The sequence below is a fragment of the Mustela lutreola genome, chromosome 3, assembly GCF_030435805.1.
Source record: "Mustela lutreola isolate mMusLut2 chromosome 3, mMusLut2.pri, whole genome shotgun sequence".
In the NCBI taxonomy this organism is placed as follows: Eukaryota; Metazoa; Chordata; class Mammalia; order Carnivora; family Mustelidae; genus Mustela; species Mustela lutreola.
In genome coordinates, this window is record NC_081292.1 from 13,981,739 (window position 1) to 13,999,909 (window position 18,171).

The window sequence follows — 18,171 nt, forward strand, 5'->3', positions numbered from 1 at the left end:
TTGGGTTATGGACATTGGGGAGGGTATGTGCTATGGTGAGTGTTGTGAAATGTGTAAGCCTGATGATTCACAGGCCTGTACCCCTGGGGCAAATAATACATAAAATGTTAATAATTTAAAAAAATACAAAAAATAATAAAAAATTATTTTATAATACAAAAAATAATTAAAAATACCCCCCCAAAAAACTAATGGTGTACTGTATGATGACTAACATAACATAATAAAAAATATAATAAAATATTGTTAAAGTCAAACAAAACATGTATAAGAAGATTTGACTCATAGGTTTCCACTTTATTTCTACTACTTTTTCTTCCATCTCTGAACGTCATTCTAACTCAACCCTAGCATGTTACATTTTGGGGGAGAGTTACAGAGAAAATTACTGAAATTAAAAAAAAAAAAAAGTTGTTCAAGGGATATGTCCAGAAAGCTGGAATTTGGTGTCTTCCATTTCAAACATGAAAATCAGAAAGCCCATTCCAAGATTATTTGAAGGGTATGCTGATTATCTAATTTAAATAAGCCAGCACAACCAGGCAAGTCTATAAAATGTACAGGACTTTCTTTCAAGTTTATTTATTTATTTATTTTAGGAGGAGGACAGGATGCAAAGCCTAAATTTCCTTTAAATATAACACCACCCCCGACATTGTTTATACTTTCCCCTTTGCAATGTTTCCAGGCACACTTTAAAGGAAAGCGATAAGAAGGAAGGAAAAGGGAAGTCACTTACACTGGAGCGTGAAGGACATTAAGTGTCTGCCCTAGAGGGTGTGGATGAAGCTCTTCTGCTGCCCTTGTTTTATTTATTTTTGTTTTGTTTTGCTTTGTTTTTTAAAAGGGAGTCACTAAACCTCACTCTACATCTGGAGTGTGCTTCCTCGGAAGTATAGGAATGCCATAAATCTCCTTTATCAAAGATCATTGTATCAATGGGACAAAAAGGCAAGTGATGTGTACGTTAGGTCTTCAGCTCACTCTGCCCAGTTATCATCAAGAGGAAGGAAGTTGGAGTGACAGGACATAGCAGGTTAGAAAATAGTGGACAGATTGCTAAGGAACAATGCCCAGCTTCCCTGGAAGACCAGTCCTCTTTGGACCTTTCCAAGTTAAGAGAAAGGGTCTGTTTGAGCAGGCGCAATGGCAGGAAGTCAGTCTATTTTCAGAACAAATCTTTGTGCTTAGAAGGCAGCCCAGGGTGATGAGGACACATTTCAGAGTTTGACAGATCCAGGTTCATTTCTTGAATGCTCAATTTGTCAGGTTTACATTTTTTTTTTGATTTTTAGATGTTATGTATTATTTCCCTCATATGCAAGAGGATATGCAAAATATTTGCAAAATGTGGTTTTGCAAGATTAAAAATTATAATTAATATTAAGGTAAAAGCATATATCCTGATCCTGATAGTAAGTATTCAGTAAGTTTAGATTTCTTTTCTTTTCTTTTTTTTTTTTTTTCTTTTTTCCTTTCTGAGAGCAAACAAAGCATCTATCTTAGACACAGCTGCTGGGATAGTAAGTTTTTTTGAGAGGTGCTAGACAATATTCTGATAACAATATCTTTGACTCTAGCTTTTCAGATTTAGTATCAGAAACTGGAGGAGATTATCCTGAGTGAAATAAGTCAAGCAGAGACAGTCAATTATCACATGGTTTCACTTACTTGTGGAGCATAAGGAATAACATGGAGGACACTGGGAGCTGCAGAAGAGAAGTGAGTTGGGGGAAATCAGAGGGGGAATAAACCATGAGAGACCGTGGACTCTGAGAAACAAACTGAGAGTTTTGGAGGGGAGGAGTGTGGGGGTTTGATAAGCCTAGCGGTGGGTATTAAGGAAGAAACATATTGCATGGAGCATTGGGTGTGGTGCATAAACAATGAATCTTGGGACACTGAAAAATAAATAAATAAATAAAAGAAATATCTAGAATTGGACAGGTCACAAAATAGCATCTACTCTCAAGGTTATATCTTGCCCCACTTCCTATTTGCCCCCAACTCCTATGGCTAATCTGGAATAAGTGTTCATTTATTTTCATTGTCCAGATAAGAAAACTAGACTCAGGGAGCTTAAGAATTTGTCCAAGGCAATCTAGCCATCAAGTGGTTAATGTAGGCTTAGAAGCCACATCAATTTGAGGCCACAGTTTGGAAACATAACTGTCATGCAGACCAACCAACAGTAGGACCTCCCTTTACTCTGACAGAAAGGGTCTGAAAACACTTAGCTATGTCTTCACCTGATGGCACATTGGAGAAATTGTTTGGCCATCTGGGAGGACACTGTGTGGCAGCTTCTTCAATGTTTCCTTGGATCAAAATGTCCATCCAATAACTTAACCTTCTTGTTTGAATCCCCAGGGACTAGTTGCCTCTCCAGTTTTTCTGAGAATTGAAACTTCAAACCTAACTGCCCAGCTTGGCAACCAACATTCTTATTCCACTTTCCAGTAAGCCTTCTCAGCCTTTACTCTCTCCCCCTGCAAATAGCTGTCTTCAAATCTGGGAATAATGCCTATGCTTCTCTCATGATTAAGCCTCATATGAGCTCTCTCATGAGACTTCTCTGGGAGACTCTTTCCCTTCCTTGGCACAATTAATTATCCTGAAGGTCAGAATAACTTTAGACCCAAATGAACCTGGATTTGAATCCTAATACTGCTCATTGCTAGTTGTGTGAAGTTGGGTAATATGCCTGAGCTCTGTATACTTTCATTAACCTCATCTGTAAAATGCTGTAATCAACCTCAAAGGGTTGATGTGAGGAGGAAACAATAATATATTTTAATATTTGAACACAGTGACTGATACATACAGTAACTCTTAACTAGCTTTTCTAGATGTGCCATTTTCTAGCTGTGTGGAATTAGGCAAGCTACTTACACATTTTGTGCTTCAGTTGTCACACCTGAAAATGAGGGAAAAAAATATTTACTTCACAAAATTATTACAGTGAGGATTAAAGACATAACACCTGAAAAGTGCTTTACATGAAACCTGACAAATAAAAATGGATTTCCTTTTATGTTCTATGCTTCCTAGAAAAATTATCTATGGTGTTTATTCTACTATATAGATTTCAAGCTTGAAAAGCCTAGTAACTATTCTACACAGCCAGAAGCCATGAGTACAACTGTACATTTATACACATTTATAATGTAGGATTTTGTTCCATAACACCAGTTATCTCAAGTGAGATCTTGGAAACATCCTTAGAGTTTAAATATCCCTTGTATTTATAAGAAATTGAACCCTAGGCAATGGCTAGGTTGGAGGAAACCATTAGTGACAACATAAAAATCTCTAAGGGCAGAAGTGAGAGCCAACCTGGCAGAAGTTAAAAATGCTATCAATGAGATCCAATCTAATCTAAATATGATAACACCTAGGGTAACTACAACAGAAGATAGAATTAGTGATCTAGAGGACAAACTGATAAAGAAAAAGTATCAGGAGGAGGCATGGGACAAACAGCTTAGAAACCATGAAAACAGAATTAGGGAAATAAATGATACCATGAAACATTCCAACGTCAGAATTATTGGGATCCCTGAGGGGGTGGAGAAAGAGAGAAGACTAGAAGATATAGTTGAACAAATTCTGGATGAAAATTTTCCCAATCTGAGGAATGGAACAAGCGTTCATGTCTTAGAGGCAGAAAGAATACCCACCAAGATCAACGAATCTAGAAAGACCTCAAGACACTTGATTGTGAAACTCATGAATCATAATTTTAGACAAGAGCTTCTGGGGGCAGATAGGGGGAAGAGATCCCTTATGTCAGAGGAATGTCCATCAGAATAAGGTTCAGACCTGTCCACAGAAACCTGGCAAGCCAGAAAGGGCTGGCAAAACATATTCAGGGCAGTAAATGAGAAGAACATGCAGCCAAGAATACTTTATCAAGTAAGGTTGACATTCAAAATGGATGGAGAGATAAAGAGCTTCCAAGACTAGCAAGGTTTAAAAGAGTATGTGACCTCCAAGCTGGCACTACAAGAAATATTAAGGTGGGTTCTATAAAAGAAGAAAGAACCTAAGAGTGACATAGAACCAAAATTTACAGAGACAATCTATAGAAACAAGGACTTCACAGGTAATATGATATCAATAAAAACATATTTTTCAATTATCACTCTCAACATGAACAGCCTAAGTGCTCCCGTAAAACAGCACAGGGTTGCATATTGGATAAAATGACAGGACCCATCCCTATGCTGTCTACAAGAGACACATTTGGAACCTAAGGATACATCCAGAATGAAAGTCAAGAGATGGAAAAGTATTTTTCATGCCAACAGGCCTCAAAAAGGGGGGGGGTAGTCATTCTCATATCAGATAAATTAGATTTTTTTCAAGATTTTATTTATTTATTTGACAGAGAGAAATGTCACAAGTAAGGTAGAGAGACAGACAGAGGTAGAGAGGCAGACAAAGGGGGAGGAGGAAGAAGGATCCCTGCTGAGCAGCAAGCCCAATGCAGGGCTCAATCCCAAGATCCTGAGATCATGACCTGAGCTGAAGACAGAGGCTTAACCCACTGAGCCACCCAGGCACCCTGATAAATCAGATTTTAAACTAAAGACTATAGTCAGAGATAAAGAAGGACACTACATAATTCTTAAAGGGTCTATCCATCAAGAAGATCTAACAATTGTAATTATTTATTCCTCCAATATGGGACCAGCCAACTACCTAAACCACCTGTTAATCAAAATAAAGAGTCATATTGATATGAAAACATTAATAGTAGGGGATCTTAATATGCCACTCAATAATAGACATATCATCCAAACAGAAAATCAATAAACAACAGCTTTGAATGACACGTTAGACAAGATGAACCTCATAGATATATACAGAACATTTCACCCTAAAACAACAGAATACTCATTCTTCTCAAGCACACATGGAACTTTCTCCAGAATAGCTCACATATTTGGTGACAAATCAGGGCTCAACTGATACCAAAAGATTGAGATTATTCCCTGCATATTCTCACATCACAATGCTTTGAAATGGAAACTCAACCACAAGAAAAAGTTTTGAAGGAATTAAACTCAACACACACAAAACAGATAATCACATCAAAAATGGGCAGAAGACATGAAGAGACATTTCTCCAGAGAAGACATACAAATGGCTAAGAGACACATGATAAAATACTCATCATCATTAGCCATCAGGGAGAATACATTACATGTTAATAAAAATAATTAAATAAAAGAAGAAATAGTTAGCCTAGATAGCCCTATATCTATTAAAGGAACTTAACTTGTGTTTAAAAAATTTCCCACAAAGAAAACTCTAGTCACAGTCAGCTTCACTAGAGAATTCTACAAACAAACCAACAAGCAAACAACAACCACACAAACTTTCAAAGACAATTGAAGAGGAAGTTACACTTCCCAACTTATTGTACAAGACCAGCATCACTTTGATTCCCAAACCAGACCCCAAAATATTATAATAATAGAAAACTGAGGGCCAATACTGCTCAAGAGGGTAAAAGCAAAAAGTCTCAATAAGATTAGATCAAGTTCAGTCCAGCCATACATAAAGATCAGACAGAGTTCATCCTAAAAGTTCAAAGTTAGTGTATAAAAATTAATCAACATAACTGATGATGTTAACTAACTGCAAAAGAAAAACCATATGATCATCAAAATATATACGGAAAAATACACTTGACAAAATGTAATATCTATTCCCAATAAAAACTTCCTAAAGCTAGAAAGAGAAAGGAAGTTTATCAATTTGATAAAGAACATACACCAAAAAACTTAGAGTTAATATCATACTTAATGAGGAAAAACAGAATGCTTTCCCCCTAAAATCATGACCAAGGCAGTGAGATCTGCTTCCACTTTTCCTATTCAACACTGGGCACAAAAAGGAATAAACATCCATATTGGAAAGGGAAAAAAATGAGTCTGTTTTTACTCATAGAAGACATGATTATGCACATCAAAAATTCTATAGAATCTATTCCCTCTGCCAAAATGCTAGTATAACTAATAAGTTAATTAGCAAAGTTCCAGGATTCAAGATCAACATGAAAAATCTTATTTCTATATGCCACAACAATCTAAAATTGAAATTACAAAGAAATGCCATTGAAAATACTATCATGGAGGACATTAGGTGAAGGAGAGGAAAAATGAACTGAGGGAAATTGGAGGGGGAGACAAACCAGGAGAGACTATGGACTCGAAGAAACAAACTGAGGGTTTTGGAGCAGAGGGGGGTGGGGGTAGGGAGACCCTGGTGGTGGGTATTATGAAGGGCACGTATTACAAGGAGCCCTGGGTGTGGTGCATAAACAATGAACCTTAGAACACTGAAAAAAATAAAATTAATTTTTTAAAAAAGAAAATACTATCAAAAATAGGAAATATTTAGGTATATATCTGACAAAAATGTACAAGACAGAAATACTGAAAACTAGAAAACATTGCTGGAGAAATTAAGGAACTATTCATAACGTACTTGGGAAGGGACACTATTAAAGACCTTTTTATTTTCTTCACATCATTTAAGTCCATCTGAAAGCATCCTGTTTGTTTCCAGATTTACAAATCAATTTTCTGTCTTGCCCTGCCCAGCTCACTACTGTTTTCCAGTGCATCAAACATTGCCAGCCACACAAGAGGCGCCTGCTGAATAAATGTGTATTGAATGAATGAGCAAATGAATTCATCGGTTTCTATTTAACGCTTTGCGTTTAGTTTGGGTCTTGACAATCTCCCCCAAATGCCATTTGCCAAAAACTTTTCCCTTAATTTCTAATCCCATGTCTGTTAACAAGGAAATTAAATCCAGATGTTTCTGAATCATCCATCCTGGACTCACCAGAATTTGATGTTGCAAGACCTGAGTTATGGAGCTTTTCCTTTAGTAAAACCCATGCCCAGAGAGGGAAATAAGTAACCCCTAGAGATACAGGATTAAAGGGGTGGGGAAGAGCTTGGACATTTCTAAATTGTATCTCCAGTTCAAAATTGTACAGGAGTTCGTAGGGAAATGGGGGTAGTATCTAGTAACCTCTATCCTTCGTTTTCTCTACAAGGACAGGGAAACTTTCTTGTGGACGGCCCTACTAAGATATCTTGACTTCTCCAATGGGTGGTGAAACCTTCTAGTTGAATCTTTTACCCTCAGATACACTCGGGGCAGGTTGCCACCCCAAGTTCTCATAATTAACTTTATTTGATACACTACTTTAGGGGCAAAAGTCCAGTGGAGCTATTAGAACAAGTCTGTCATCCAGTAACAGATCTTTCAAGATCAGGAAAAAAAGCACTTGTTTAGAAACTGATGACCCAGCCTTCTGTTTGCTTGTTTTTGTTCTGTGTGTGTGCTAGGGTAGGTTTCAGGAGTGAATAGGAGCTTTCCAATAAGACAGATTTGTGTTTTGATTGCACTTCTATTCACCGGTAGTGTCCTCTGGGCATTACAAAATTTCTTTGAGCCTCTGTTTATTGTTTTTAATTGAGTTAAAATAGTATAAAATTGTTTTGATGATGAAATTAGATTTTTTTTGTAAAGGGCCTGTCAAAACACCTAGTACTATGAGAAATATTAGAAGACAGAGAAAATAAAAGAAAAAAAAAAAACAAGGACAGGGAGAGAGAGGAAGGAATAACGGAAGGTAGGGAAAGAGAGAAGGAAAAATGGGAAGAGACGGAAGGAAGGAGGAGGGATGGTGGTCTGTCGGTACATGATTAACAATTTAAAAACTGGTTCCGTAGTAAATAAATAAATAAATAAATAAATAAAGATGAATCGATCCATCAACCCTGGATTTATAATGCCCGCCAATTTCCATGGTGAATATATTCTCATCATGGCCAATTACAAGCTTTTAGTGTGAAATCAACCAGCTCGCAAAATTTCTGAAAATTCAATAATCGGTTCCTGCAAGCTGATCCAGGCCAGCACACACAGCACTCAGGAACAGCTGCAAAAAAGCCATAGTTCTTCAGAAAATAAACACTGGTCAGGCAGCCTATGACGGCGGTGGATCCAAGTGTAGCTTCACTTCAATTTAAATCCACAAATATTAATTTCCATCTTTTTTAAAATGGTGTTGCCCTTGAAGCTTCAACATGGGATGGGAGTTACAAAACTTGATCAATTGATTATACTTTGGGGGTCTGAAATTTGGGGGTTCCAGGATTTATGAAGTAGAGCTGAAGACGACTCGCATTTTCTGAACTCGTAAGCAGGACCATTTTGTGGGTTTTAACTAGTGGTCTGCCTGACCTATTAAAAAAAAAAAAAATCCTCGGAGCTAATAAAGTGGATTCCACACTTAAGGATATGCTGAGGTCTCAAGGACTTTCTCCAGGATAAAATGCAATTACGGTCTTAATAGGGAATTGTATTTAGACCATTATCATCCCTTAATACCTCAGTGTTTGATTTGCTTACTTCACAACCAATTTTTTAGCAAGAATCTTAAGGAAAGAGGCAAAGGGCAGGTAAGTTTTAAAATGAGGTCAGGGGAGTCAAAAATACCTTAAACCCTAGGTCACTAGAGAGAAGTCTGACACTGGGTTGAATGTGGCCATGGTAGACCCTGAGCCACATAAAGAGAAGAAGTGACCAGAGGACTTTGGTGCAGGGTATAAGGAGAGATTTGTGAACAGGTCCCACCTGACAACCCTGAAGCTTTTGTTTTTATTTTTACATTATTTTAATTAGAAAGAAACCTGTATCCTCACTATTTGCGTGATATTAGAGCAAATCACTTACCCATTCTGATTCAGTTAACTTACCTTTAAAAAAGGAGCACTGTATCAGCCAATTCTTGTGAGTTTCCTGGGAGGTAACACAGGCATCTGGTAGGAGGCAAGGTATAAGCTTAATGACTGGTTGCTTGTTTTCTTAGGTTTTTCTTTCCTTCATAATTTTTCTCTGTAAGAAGGAATGAATGGAAAGACATGAAAGTGCTTCATCATGTAGATAGTGAGACCAGTAAATGTCAAATGTGTGTGTGTGTGTGTGTGTGTGTGTTGATGGGTTGCCATATGGACAACTGATTTCAACTCAGTAGGCAGAGGAATGCTTTAATACAACCACATGGTTCTATTTAATTCCTTAGAAGGTACCCAGGCTAGGTTAGAAAACTCTTGACCCCTCCTTTAGAGCCAATTTCAGATGCTGTGTCTAATTCCCCAAGCAGAAACCAGCTCCTCTTCACTGTTTGCAGCTTCTTTTCCCTCTATGTTAAGCACACCTTCCATGCCGCCTTGTCATATAGTTCCGTTGCTGAGTCTGGGTTTGTGAGTTAATCCTTTGCTTAGAAAGAGCACATGCCTCCTTTGGATTACTTCAGGTAACAGGGTACTGTAATAAAACTCATGGCCATACAAATACAGAGATGCTCCTCCAGGTCTCCTGGGAACAGGAGCATTCCACAATCTTGCTTCTGGAAAGAACAGCGATAGTCAGACATCTTGGCGTCAGAGAGATGGAAACACCTCCAAGAACAGGAAGGTCCGCTAGGTCCCAACAAGCATCCTTCTCACACGCACAATGTGCACACGTGGGCACCTGCACACCGGCCAGCGGTCACTTGTGCCTCCCTTGGAATGGGGCTGCTTGTGGAGCCTCTGAGCCCGGATTCCCCTCACCTGGATGTTACCACACACCCCTTTTTTCCTCCTCTGCTGTCTGCTCATCTCTGAGAGAGAAAATCTGACTGTGAAGGCGGTCACTATTAAGCCCATCATCGTCCAGCCTTTCCATGCCACCCACAGTATGCTGGCAACTGACAGTCCTTGAGTCGGGTGTCCACTCCAAGCAAATCAACCTTGTCCAGGGTGCTGGGTTCATACCCTGCACTAGTGAAACTTCCGACATGAATGGATTGCAATTTGTGGGTGCGGGGGAGACTCCAACAAAGGATGCTGTGGCGTGGCCAGCGTTTGAAGCAAGGACTCCTTGGTGAACAACTCATTTCTATTAACATTCTATGAATTCCCTTTACAAGGTCAGTAAACTGTCTCTTGTGTATCTCCGCATTCCCATCAGCAGCTACTAGGTGCTGCGCAAATGCTTTTAAACCCCAATTTTTACTGATTCTTCATTAGATTGGTTTTAACTTTTTGATAATTCCAACTCTGATTTTAAAAGAGTGTATTTGTGCATATGATGTAGGGTGTGTGTGTGTGTGTGTGTGTGTGTGTGTGTGTGTGTATACCACAGACAGCAGGGAACACATACAAAAGGCATTACAACCCTTCACAGAAAATAGAATAGCAGGCAAACAGTCTGGACCAAGTTTAAAAATAAATTTTAATAAGATGCCTTAGGGCCTCTCATCTAGAAAGAACTTGAAGTAGACATATCACATCCTCCTTTATATAATTTTTTTTCTTACACAGCTGTGAACTATATTAATGGCTGTGGCCCAATTTCTATACTTAGATACCCGGTTTAAGCTTCTCCAGATAAACCCATTTGTCTCAGAAATAAAACATATAGGTGTTTGCTATTCATGCTTCACCCACGCGGCTACTCCCTGGAGCAACAACTTGAATGTGGTGAGAAGAAAATGAAAAGGGAAAGATTCCTGATCGGGGAAGATTGGTATATCCCCAAGCTTTATTGGGCTGGGAACTCAGCCATTGTTGGCCAGACCTCTCCAATGTGATGGACGGAAAAACACCAGATACCACAGTGGTACCAAGTTTTGTGGTATTTATCATAGTATACCATGACCTGGATTTGTACATCTTCAGTCACACTAATCTGCTTCATTTATCTTAATATCCCCATCACAACGCTGGCTGCATAGCAGACTCAGTACATCTTTTCTCAATCAATGAATCTTTGAATACACAAATACATGAATGAGTGAAAGTGCTTTGACAGATGGTCATTGTCGCTCGTCTTGCCCTTCACACTCTTGACTTCATGGACTCGCATCTCATTCCCTTCCTCTCTTTCTCTCTCCCTGCTAGCATTGTCAGATGTAGACAGACAACAGAGGACACCCAGTTAAGAGAGGACTTCATACAATCACTCAGTGCAAATATGCTCCACCGGAATCTGTCATTTATCTGCAATCCGAATTTAACTAAGCCCTGCATTTTAACCGGCATGCCAACAGACCCAACCGGTAAGTCTACGTTCATGCTACCCTTCTCCCCACCCCCAGCCCATCTCCTCCCACCCCCATTCTACTGCACCCAGGGCTCTCAAGACCATGTCACACTGAGCTGTGCTGGAATGGCTCTTGCTCTACTGAAAGGAGATGCCAGTCTTCTGCCGCGCCTAAAAGTGGACGGGGTCTCCACAAGCTTCCTAAAGAAAACAGGAGCTGCCCGGGAGAAGCCAGGCATCCTGACTGAACACTTGCCTCTTTTGTCTCAAACAAAGAAAAGGGCTATTCACAAACCAAATTGATTAAAATTGAGGGAAATTGCCGGACCATTGATAATTGCAGCAAGAGGGCAGTGGTCACTTGGACTGATTGTCACTTCAGAGGGAGTTGCGCACCAACAGCCAATCAAGGGCATTAGTGAGAAGCAACCTTTTAGTGACCTGCATTTCCCCCCTTGGGAAGCATTTCACACAAGTCTTTAAAGCCAGGCCTGAGCATTTTCCGTACCGTATTTACCTTTAATTCCCAAACCTAGGGGGACTGAAAATCATTCAGTCTCTAAATGTCTTTCACATGCTTGGGAGATGAATTAGACCGGCTTTGTCCATTCGCCAGTCTTTGTAATAGGACAAGCTGGCCAAGACCTGCGGCCCCCACGTATCACCGGGACTCTGGGCGCCCACCTTCCTGCACCCCCGTCACTCAATTCAGAAACGCTGCTTCTGTTCAACACCATGAAAACCTGAATACTTGTCTGGTGTCTGTTCCCCCCTCCCCACATCCTCTCACAGTGGCACGTTGACAAAGATAAATCTCTCTTGGTTTTAAAAGGAATCTGTATTTATAAATCTGGTGAAAGAATTTTGACCTAGGAGACAGGGAGTGGTCCCGGCTCCGCCACAGACATGCTGAATGGTTTCTGGCAAGTTGTAGAACATTTCTAGACCGCAACTTTCTCACTGAGAAAATAACAATGTTGGACATGGGCCACAGGTCAAAAGTGTGCTAATCGTCGCAATACCTGGGGACTCCGAAGAAAAACTACTATAGAATACATATATGATATGTAAATAATGGACTTTAAATAATGCATAATAAATATTTTCTTCTCTGGAATTGTCATATATATAGATACATATCTTTATCTATATTTCTATCTATCTATCTATCTACATAGGGGTGTGTGTATATATACACACAGCAATTCCAAAGGAAAAATATACGTACATGTATATTTGTGTGTTTGGGATCAGTAACCTATACACTATTATCAGCTCTGGGTGATTCTGAAGATTGGACAGGCCTGAAAAGCATTAGAGAAAGAGGTCACTGATTGTCTTCTGGTTAGCATTTCATGGTAGGAACACCAAAGCGTTTTTCTCTCCTGCCTATTCCCAGGAGCCAGGAGCCAAGAGGCTGTGCCCATAAGGGGTAAGTGAGACAGGGCCTCCAAGGACATTTCAGAGGTCAAAGGGGTCTGCTCCAGGAAGGCAAGAGCAGCTGCCCTCTGTCCACCAACCAGGAAATCACACACTTTTGCTGGAAGGGCACTTCCTTAGAGCAGAAGGAAGGGTGAATTCTTTGGTTGCCTCCGGGGACAGGCTGAGGTGAGTTCAGAGCTCTCTCTCACCCCTGCCCTTGGCCTGTGGCACAGGAGGCTTTGGTTAGAAGAAGGGCTGTCCTATGATTAAAATTAGGCCAGGAAAATCCCTTCTCCATGTGGATTCCATGTTCCGATGACAAGTCCCCCACCATTTGGGGGCCGACTTCTTCATTCTCTACAAGCACCTGCCCTATGGAAAGGGGGCTAGGCTGCTGCCAGGGGACTGGATTCTGGCTTCAGAGACACCGCCAAACTGCTTATATGACTCTGAGCTCTTTCCCGCACTTTTCAGTGCCTCCGATGTCTCATTTGTAAATCACCTGTTGGTTGATACTTGTAAGGTCCTTTTCTAGTTGTGAACAGGTACAGAATGATATTTTTTTAATTTCTGCAGCTATTGTTTACACATTAACAAAAAGATGTGCAAATAGAATTGTTTAATAGTTTCTAGTGACAAAAAAAGACACAAGCTGCATGTGTCTAAATAAGGAAACTTAAAAAAAAAAAATGAGTTAAATTGCGATCTATTACCCTCAAGGGATGTCCATGATGAATTGTAAAAGTGAGACATTTGTAGAGAGTTTAAGCAAGTCGAAGAAATATGTATGAATGAATCTGATGCTTTCAATAAAAAGGACAAAAAGCATAGGTCTATATGTTTTACATTAATATTGAAATGAAGGCGAAGATGGGCACCTGGGTCTCTCAGTCCTTAAGCATCTGCCTTCAGCTCAGGTCATAAGCCCAGGGTCCTGGGATTGAGTCCAGCCTCTGGCTCCCTGCTCAGTGGGGAGCCTATCTCTCGCTTTCACTTTGTCCCTCCCCACTGCTTTTGCTTTCTCATTCTCTCTCAAATAAATAAAATCTTGAAAGAAAGAAAGAAAGAAAATGAAAGCAAAGATACCCATCATGCCGTTAAAACTACTTTCCTAGACGGTTACCTGGGTGGTTGGGTAGGTTAAGCATCTGCCTTCAGATCCATTCATGATCCCAGAGTCCTGGGATTGAGCCCTATGGGGCTCCCTGCTCAGCGGGGAGCTGTTTCTCCCTCTCCCTCTGCCCCTCGCCCCTACCTGTGCTCTCTCTGTCTTCCTCTCAAATACATAAAATCCTTTTTAAAAAATGGTTTCCTATAAGGACAAGGAATGGGCTAAAGAAATATTATGAGCTGTTTTAAACTGCTTAATTTGTTGTAGCAAAGACAAGTTTCTTTTGAAAAATTTTGAAGATAAATTAAATCAAATAAGAAAGCCTAAACATTCTTATCACAGCTCTTCCTCTGAGGAAGGCACGAAGAGTGTAGGGTAGAAGTTCAAGATCTGGTCCTCACAAGCTACTGGGAAACATTCCCACAGACTTTGGTTCCTCCTCCTTTTGGGGCATCATCACCCTCCCCATTGACACTGCCCTATGGGACTGCCACCTCCTGCCAGTCCTGTGGCATCAGCCTCTGAGCCTGTCTCCTCTCTTCCCGTGCCACGTGTGTATTCCCCACGTCCCTGCCCATGAAATAGTTCTCATACATCTGCTCGTGTCACTCCCCTTCTCGAAAACAGTCAATGACTTCCCCCAGCTTACAGGATACAGTCTACACTCTTCACCAGGGTAAACTAGACTCATCACAAGTCGCACATTTTTTGTTCAATTTTATCTACAGACATTTCCTATTCTATCTTCAGACACATTAAATTGTTCTCCATTTGCTGTTTTTAAAACTGCCTTTTCATGGCTTACTAATAGTTCATATGATACTTACCTCAGTCTGGATTCTATTCTATTCTCCCTGCATATTTCTGGTGAACTTCTTTATAAGTAATTCTTATTTATTTATTTATTTGACAGACAGAGATCACATGTAGGCAGAGAGGCAGGCAGAGAGAGAGGAGGAAGCAGGCTCCCTGCTGAGCAAAGAGCCCGATGTGGGGCTCGATCCCTGGACCCTGGGATCATGACCTGAGCCAAAGGCAGAGGCCTGAGCTACCCAGGTGCCCCTATGGTGAACTTTTAAAATCCTTCAAGACCCAACTTAAATATCCTCACCTGTGATAATGTTAATTCTTATATCGAGACCCACAAAATAGAAGCTGCCCATGCTGCAAATTTAAACATAAGTTAGTCTGTACTTAAGGGAAACACCTGTCAAGGAAAATGGATACCAATCACAACCCTCCAACTCAGCTTTAGCTCCTTACTTTACCCTGGAAAACAGGAGCTACTAGATTTATAACAAAATTCCTCATACCTTAGCCAACCATGTCCCATGTCCATGTTGCCCCTCCTAACATTATAAAACTCATTCTTACCTGAAATGCCTTGGGAATAGTGCTCTACTGTTTGCAAGGCACTGTACTTCCCCAATCCATGGATAGTTTTCCTTTGAATAAAGGAAATTGTTTCTGAATTGTTTTAGTTTTCTCATGTGACACATATATCAAAGCTATATTTATCACCACCCTCTAGAGTAAGTCATCTATACTCATACAACATCCACTATACAACATCCACTATTCTAGTGTAATACTTCATAGCCTTACCTTTATCCTTCTAGAATGGAAACTGCATTGCATGTACTATATGCTCAATTAATTCTACATAAGTTATATTTACTTCTAAACTTTCTGGAATTTTTTTAAAAGATTTTATTTATTTATTTATGACAGAGAGATATAGTGAGAGAGGGAACACAAGCATGGGGAAGCTGGAGAAGGAGAAGCAGGGTCCCTGCTGAGCAGGGAGCCCAATATGGGGCTCGATCCCAATATGGACCCTGGGATCATGACCTGAGCCAAAGGCAGATGTTTAATGACTGAGCCACCCAGGTGTCCCACTTTCTGGAGTATTTTTTAACAAAACTATTTGTAAAATAAATAGGTTCGCAGCAAAAATCTGATTATAGATAATTAGGGATATGACTGGCAATTTAAATTTTGTGTTTAAGTAACCAAAGTGAGTACTCAGTTAAAAATTAATAACATCAATGAAACACCAACCTGTGGTAATTACTGCCATTTAAATGATTGCTTCTGTTGGTCATTGCTGCCCCAAACTCCTGGATGCCTCTCTTCTGGCTACTCTAGCATAACAGTGTGAGACTGATGAAATAACATTCTTCTGGGGCACCTGGATGGCTCAGTCAGTTAAGTATCTTCCCTCGACTTAGGTCATGATCTCAGACTCCTGGGATGGAGCCCCGCATCAGGCTTCCAGCTCAGTGAGGGGTCTGCTTCTCCCTCTCCCTCTGCTCCTACCCCATGTTCATGTTCTCTCTCTCTCTCTCTCTCTCTCTCAAATAAATTTTTAAAAAATATTAAAAAAAAAAGAAAGAACATTATTTGGGGCACCCACAGATCAGGTGTAAGTCCCAATTTCTGCTTTTCCTGACCGTTTTATATCTGGCAAGCTCTTAACTACTCTGTACCCTACTTTTCTCAACTATGACCACTGTCATTCAATGAGGACAATGGGAAGTTGATTATTTCTCTGGGTAATAGTGAAGTTGATCCGGTAAGAATGTTGAACTTCTACATGAACCTAAGCTATCATTACTTTGTGTAACAGCTATACCTGTTGCATTAAAATTAATAATAATGAATTAATAATAAATATTAATAAATTAATAAATACTGCAACAGTATTTATTTGCCCCTGATGGGGGGTGAAATCAGAATCAGTCATGGTTGTCAGGAGAAAAAGCACAACATGGATACCTAGCTCATTTAAGCAAATCTGTTAGAGCAAAATGAAGATTTCCCATACCAATTGTTATGAAATGGTTATTTCCCATGCAAAGATTTTTTTTTTTATTTTACAAAAAGTATAATTACTAGGTTCATTTAAGTAGCAAGGTCTTCAGAATGTGTGCATTATCTTTTTTCTTTTTTTATTTAAATTCAATTAGCCAATGTATAGTACATCATTAGTTTCAGATGCAGAGTTCAATAATCTATCAGTTGCATGTAACACCTAGTACTCATCACCTCATGTGCCCTCCTTAATGCCCATCATCTAATTACCCTACTCCCTCCATCCATCTCCTCTCCAGCAACCCTCAGCTTATTTCCTAGAGTTAAGAGTCTCTCACACTTTGTCTCCCTCTTTGATGACTTCCCATTCAATTTTCCCTCGCTTCCCCTGTGATCCTCTGTCCTGTTTGTATGTGCAAGATCTTGATTCACACACAAAAAATATCACTTTACACATGTACACACACACACATATACACACATTTTTGGTCAGTTAGAACAGGCTTTCTCTTCCTATTCCTCCTGTAAACATCATTTCCTTCCCCTCTGGGGAGGCAAAGTAGAAGTGTGATTTGCTGAGCTTGGTGATGGGCTAATTTTGGTTGCAATCTGGGTTCTAAAGCTTTTTATGATGGGCAGGTTATATAAGTCCTCTGAGCCTCCATTTCTAAATCAATCAAATGATATCTAGCTTTCAAGATTATTATGAAACTAGAAATAAAGTATATAATGTACATGGCACATAGTGTGTGCTAAAAATAACAGCTGCTATCATTAGTATGTTTCACCATCATGTGCTTCAAATATCTTGCTCCCCTAGATCAAAAAGCTGGCTAGCCATGACACAAGCAAGAAATCAGAAACCTCAAGTGGAGCATAACAAATATCATGGAAGACAAGGAGTGTTAGAGAGGAGAAGGGGGTTGGGGTAAATTGGAAGGGGAGGTGAATCATGAGAGACTATGGACTCTGAAAAACAATCTGAGGGGTTTGAAGTGGCGGGGGGTGGGAGGTTGGGGTACCAGGTGGTGGGTATTATAGAGGGCACGGATTGCATGGAGCACTGGGTGTGGTGAAAAAATAATGAATACTGTTTTTCTGAAAATAAATAAATTAATTTAATTAAAAATAAAGTAAAAATAAAAAGAAAAAAGAAAAAAGAAAAAAAGAAATCAGAAACCTCTGCCACACATATACTACTGAATATGTAAAAGATAAAAATTCAAAAAATAATCCTCTCTAATAATATATCTCAAACTCCGAGTGCTAATGTTTCATCAGAACTAAAACTTAATTGGATTACAGTTCTGGTCCTAGGACAAAGAGGGAAGAATTGTATTAACAACAAATACCAGTTTTCATGGGGTAAACAGAACAGTCAACAGATAGGTGTGAAAAGTTTGGCAGGAAGGAGAATCCCATAGGGCTATATCTACATCTATATCTATATATATTGAAGATTTTATTTATTTATTTGACAGAGATCAGAAGCAGGCAGAGAAATAGGCGCAGAGAGAGAGAGCGAAGCAGGCTCCCTGCTGAGCAGAGAGCCTGATGCGGGGCTCTAATACAGGACCCTGGGATCATGACCTGAGCCAAAGGCAGAGGCTTTAACCCACTGAGCCACCCAGGCACCCCCCCCCAATAGGTTTATATTATCAGAGTCCTAATATATAAAAGTCATTGATTCTGATCAGTGAGAC

At 39.8% G+C, this 18,171-nt stretch overlaps 1 long non-coding RNA gene across 1 annotated transcript in view; it reads right to left on the bottom strand.

The window, feature by feature from the left end:
• Positions 1 to 8,795: 8,795 nt before the first annotated feature.
• Positions 8,796 to 18,171, bottom strand: part of LOC131828003 (uncharacterized) — a 29,176-nt gene continuing 19,800 nt past the window's right edge. The window contains exons 2-3 of the long non-coding RNA XR_009352176.1: positions 9,251 to 9,442; positions 8,796 to 8,928 (exon numbers count right to left, since the gene is read on the bottom strand). This is a non-coding gene — a long non-coding RNA (uncharacterized LOC131828003). The remainder of the gene's footprint in view (positions 8,929 to 9,250; positions 9,443 to 18,171) is intronic.